Below are 6,000 nucleotides of genomic sequence, written 5' to 3' on the forward strand. Positions count from 1 at the left end.
TTGCATCTAGATCTAAAAACTTTGAATCATTGGTACACCTTTTAACTAAAGTTGACTCATCTCCAGTCCCATATTTATCAAGATTCATATTGGAAAACAAACATTTAATAGGAGTCTCATCAATCACTTTTAGATCTTCATCATTATTATCATGAAAACTAGAAGAACACGCTTTTACAAGCCAATCTTTTTCAGCACGCATCTTAGCGGGTCTTTGTTTGCACTCATCAATGGAAATTCTCATGGCCTTGAGAGACTCATTGATATCATGGTTAGGTGGAATAGATCTAAGTTTCAAAGAATCAACATCAAGAGAAATTCTATCCACGTTCCTAGCCAATTCATCAATCTTAAGCATTTTTTCTTCAATCAAAGCATTGAAATTCTTTTGAGAACTCATAATTTTTAACACTATTGTCAAAATTAGAGGCCATGTTAATAAAATTTCAATAAGATTTGTTGTAGGAATTACCATAATTATTAGAGGAATTACTAGGAAATGGCCTAGGATTAAAATTGCCTCTATACGCGTTGTTACCAAAATTGTTCCTACCAACAAAATTCACATCCATAGATTCATTGTTATTCTCAATCAAAGTGGACAAAGGCATATCATTAGGATCAGAAGAAATACTTCTATTAGCAAATAATTTCATAGTTTCATCCATCTTTTCACTCAAAACATTAATCTCTTCAATCGCATGGAATTTTTTACTAGTGGATCTTTCGGTGTGCCATTGAGAATAGTTAACCATAATATTATCTAGGAGCTTAGTAGCCTATCCTAAAGTGATTTCCATAAAAGTGCCTTCCGCGACCGAATCTAAAAGATTTCTAGAAGCAAAATTTAATCCGGCATAATTTTTTTGTATAATCATCCACAAATTCTAACCATGTGTAGGGCAATTATGTATCATTAATTTCATCCTCTCCCAAGATTGTGCAACATGCTCTTGATCAAGTTGCTTAAAATTCATACTATCTTTTCTAAGGGAGATGATCTTAGCGGGAGGAAAAATACTTAGAGATAAAAGCATCTTTGCACTTATTCCATGAATGGTCGGCACACTACCTCTACATCTACCATTGGGATTAGTTTTAGACCTGAATAATTATTATTTGGTGCCAGTGTTGAGCATGAATATTATATCTAGATCTTGTTTAGTGCGAGACGGTTATTCATTTAAATCAAAGAATAATGGTTGTTCTATTTATATGAGTAATATCTTTTATGGTCATGCACCCCTGCTGAGTGGTCTATTTTTGTTGAATCTCGATAATAGTGATACACATATTCATAGTGTTGAAGCCAAAAGATATAAGTTTAACAATGATAGTGCAACTTATTTGTGGCACTGCCGTTTGGGTCATATCGGTATAAAGCGCATGAAGCAACTCCACATTGATGGACTTTTGGAATCACTTGATTATGAATCACTTGGTGCTTGCGAACCGTGCCTTTTGGGCAAGATGACTAAAACTCGTTCTCCAGAACAATGGAACGAGCTACTGAGTTGTTGGAAATAATACATACCGATGTATGCAGTCTAATGAGTATTGAGGCTCGTGGTGGGTATCGTTATTTTCTTACCTTCACAGATAATTTGAGCAGATATGGTTATATCTACTTAATGAATTATAAGTCTGAAACATTTGAAAAATTCAAAGAATTTCAGAGTGAAGTGGAAAATCATCGTAATAAGAAAATAAAATTTCTACGATCTGATCATGGAGGAGAATATATGAGTTACGAGTTTGGTCTTCATTTGAAACAACATGGGATTGTTTCACAACTGACGCCACCTGGAACACCACAACGAAATGGTGTGTCCGAACGTCATAACCGTACTTTATTAGATATGGTGCAATCTATGATGTCTCTTACTGATTACCGCTATCATTTTGGGGTTATGCTTTAGAGATGGCTGCATTCACTTTAAATAGGGCGCCATCAAAATCCGTTGAGATGACGCCTTATGAACTATGGTTTGGCAAGAAACCAAAGTTGTCGTTTCTTAAAGTTTGGGGCTGCGATGCTTATGTGAAAAAGCTTCAACCTGATAAGCTCGAACCCAAATAGGAGAAGAGCGTCTTCATAGGATACCCAAAGGAAACTGTTGGGTACACCTTCTATCACAGATCCGAAAGCAAAATCTTTGTTGCTAAGAATGGATCTTTTCTAGAGAAGGAGTTTCTCTCGAAAGAAGTGAGTGGGAGGAAAGTAGAACTTGATGAGGTAATTGTACCTTCTCCCTTATTGGAAAGTAGCTCATCACAAAAATCGGTTCCAGTGATTCTTACACCAATTAGTGAGGAAGTTAATGATGATGATCATGAAACTTCAGATCAAGTTACTACCGAACCTCGTAGGTCTTCTAGAGTAAGATCTGCACCAGAGTGGTACGGTAATCCTGTTCTGGAAGCCATGTTACTAGACCATGATGAACCTACGAACTATGAGGAAGCGATGATGAGCCCAGATTCCGCGAAATGGCTTGAAGCCATGAAATCTGAGATGGGATCCATGTATGAGAACAAAGTGTGGACTTTGGTGGACTTGCCCGATGATCGGCAAGCCATAGAAAATAAATGGATCTTTAAGAAGAAGACCAACGCAGACAGTAATGTTACTGTTTACAAAGCTCGACTTGTTGCAAAAGGTTTTCAACAAGTTCAAGGAGTTGACTACGATGAGACTTCCTCACCCGTAGCGATGCTTAAGTCTGCCCGAATCATGGTAGCAATTGCTGCATTTTATGATTACGAAATTTGGCAAATGGATGTCAAAACTGCATTCCTGAATGGATTTCTGGAAGAAGAGTTATATATGATGCAACCAGAAGGTTTTGTCGATCCAAAGCATGCTAACAAAGTGTGCAAGCTCCAGTGATCCATTTATGGATTGGTGCAAGCCTCTTGGAGTTGGAATAAACGTTTTGATAGTGTGATCAAAGCATATAGTTTTATACAGACTTTTGGAGAAGCATGTATTTACAAGAAAGTGAGTGGGAGCTCTGTAGCATTTCTGATATTATATGTGGATGACATATTGTTGATTGGAAATGATATACAATTTCTGGATAGCATAAAGGGATACCTGAATAAGAGTTTTTCCATGAAAGACCTCGGTGAAGCTGCTTACATATTGGGCATCAAGATCTATAGAGATAGATCAAGATGCTTAATTGGACTTTCACAAAGCACATACCTTGATAAAGTTTTGAAGAAGTTCAAAATGAATCAGTCAAAGAAAGGGTTCTTGCCTATGTTACAAGATGTGAAGTTGAGTCAGACTCAATGCCCCACCACTGCAGAAGATAGAGAGAAAATGAAAGTCATTCACTATGCTTCAGCCATAGGTTCTCATGTACGCAATGCTACGTACCAGACCTGATGTATGTCTTGCTATAAGCATAGCAGGGAGGTACCAAAGTAATCCCGAAGTGGAGCACTGGACAGCGGTCAAGAACGTCCTGAAATACCTGAAAAGGACTAAGGATATGTTTCTAATTTATGGAGGTGAAAAAGAGCTCGTCGTAAACGATTACGTCGAAGCTTTGACACTGATCTGGATGACTCTAAGTCGCAAACCGGATACATATTTTTATTGAATGGAGGAGCTGTGAGTTGGTGCAGTTCCAAGCAAAGCGTCGTGGCGGGATCTACGTGTGAAGCGGAGTACATTGTTGCTTCGGAAGCAGCAAATGAAGGAGTTTGGATGAAGGAGTTCATATCTGATCTAGGTGTCATACCTAGTGCATCGGGTCCAATGAAAATCTTTTGTGACAATGCTGGTGCAATTGCCTTGATAAAGGAATCCAGATTTCACAAGAGAACCAAGCACATCAAGAGATGCTTCAATTCCATCCGTCATCAAGTGTCGAAAGGCGACATAGAGATTTGCAAGATACACACGGATCTGAATGTTGCAGACCCGTTGACTAAACCTGTTCCAGGAACAAAACATGATCAACACCAAAGCTCCATGGGTGTTAGAATCATTACTATGTAGTCTATATTATTGACTCTAGTGCAAGTGGGAGGTTGAAGGAAATATGCCCTAGAGGCAATAATAAAGTTATTATTTATTTCCTTAATTCATGATAAATGTTTATTATTCATGCTAGAATTGTATTAACCGGAAACTTAGTACGTGTGTGAATACATAGACAAAACATATAGTCCCTAGTATGCCTCTACTTGACTAGCTCGTTAATCAAAGATGGTTATGTTTTCTAGCCATAGACATGTGTTGTCATTTGATGAACGGGATCACATCATTAGGAGAATGATGTGATGGACATGGCCCATCTGTTAGCTTAGCATTATGATCGTGTCAGTTTCATTGCTACTGCTTTCTTCATGACTTATACAAGTTCCTCAGAATATGAGATTATGCAACTCCCGAATACCGGAGGAACACTTTGTGTGTTACCAAACGTCACAACATAAATGGGTGATTATAAAGGTGCTCTACAGGTGTCTCCGAAGGTGTTTGTTGGGTTGGCATAGATCGAGCTTAGGATTTGTCACTCTGTATTTCGGAGAGGTATCTCTGGGCCCTCTCGGTAATACTCATCACTATAAATCCTTGCAAGAATTGTGACTAATGAGTAAGTTACGGGATGAAGTATTATGGAACGAGTAAAGAGACTTGCCGGTAACGAGATTGAACTAGGTATTGAGATACCGACGATCGAATCTCGGGCAAGTAACATACCGATGACAAAGGGAACAACGTATGTTGTTATGCGGTTTGACCGGTAAAGATCTTCATAGAATATGTAGGAACCAATATGAGGATCCAGGTTCCGCTGTTGGTTATTGACCAGAGACGTGTCTCGGTCATGTCTACATAGTTCTTGAACCCGTAGGGTCCGCACGCTTAACGTTTGATGACGATTGGTATTATGAGTTTATGTGATATGATGTACCGAAGATTGTTCGAATTCCCGGATGTGATCTAGGACATGACGAGGAGTATCGAAATGGTCGAAACATAAAGATTGATATATTGGACGACTACATTCGAACATCGAAAATGTTCCGGAGAAGTTTTAGATAAAACCGGAGTGCCGGAGGGTTATCGGAACCCCCGGGGGAACTAATGGGCCTCGATGGGCCTTAGTGGAGAGAGAGGGGCGGCGAGGGCAGGCCGTGCACCCCCTCCCCTTGAGTCCGAATAGGACAAGGAAGGGGGCGGGCGGTGCCCCCCTTTCCTTCCCCCTCTCCCTCTCCTTCCTTCCCCCTCTTCCCCTCTTGGTGGAATCCTACTAGGACTAGGACTCCCCTCTTGGGGCGCGCCTACAGGGGCCGACTGGCCTCCTTCCTTGCTCCTTTATATACGGGGGCAGGGAGGCACCCTAGAATACACAAGTTTACAATTGTTTTAGCCGTGCGTGGTGCCCCCCTCCACAGATTTCCACCTCGGTCATATCATCGTAGTGCTTAGGGGAAGCCCTGTGCCGGTAACTTCATCATCACCGTCACCATGCCGTCGTGCTGTGCGAAACTCTCCCTCGACCTCAGCTGGATCTAGAGTTCGTGGGATGTCATCGAGCCGAACGTGTGCAGATCGCGGAGGTGTCGTACCTTCGGTGCTAGGATCGGTCGGATCGTGAAGATGTACGACTACATCAACCGCGTTGTCGTAACGCTTCCGCTTTCGGTCCATGAGGGTACATAGACAACACTCTCCCCTCTCGTTGCTATGCATCACCTAGAGTTAGATCTTGCGTGATCGTAGGAATTTTTTTGAAATTACTTCATTCCCCAACAATAACAAGATAAAAGTGAGGGTGGGCCGGAATTGTGACCTAGAGAATATGGGTCGTTAATAGGCTGAATATCACGTCGGACAAATGACCCAAGTGTACTGTCAACTGTTAACAGGTCGAAAGTTACACAGGCCAGGACCCAACTCTTTAATGGATCGCTAAAAGGCCGAAAGATAAACTTGACAAAAGACGACCAAATCCCAGCAGTGGCTGCTGACAGGTG

Source organism: Triticum aestivum, chromosome 6B (genome assembly GCF_018294505.1).
Source record: "Triticum aestivum cultivar Chinese Spring chromosome 6B, IWGSC CS RefSeq v2.1, whole genome shotgun sequence".
Classification (NCBI taxonomy): Eukaryota; Viridiplantae; Streptophyta; class Magnoliopsida; order Poales; family Poaceae; genus Triticum; species Triticum aestivum.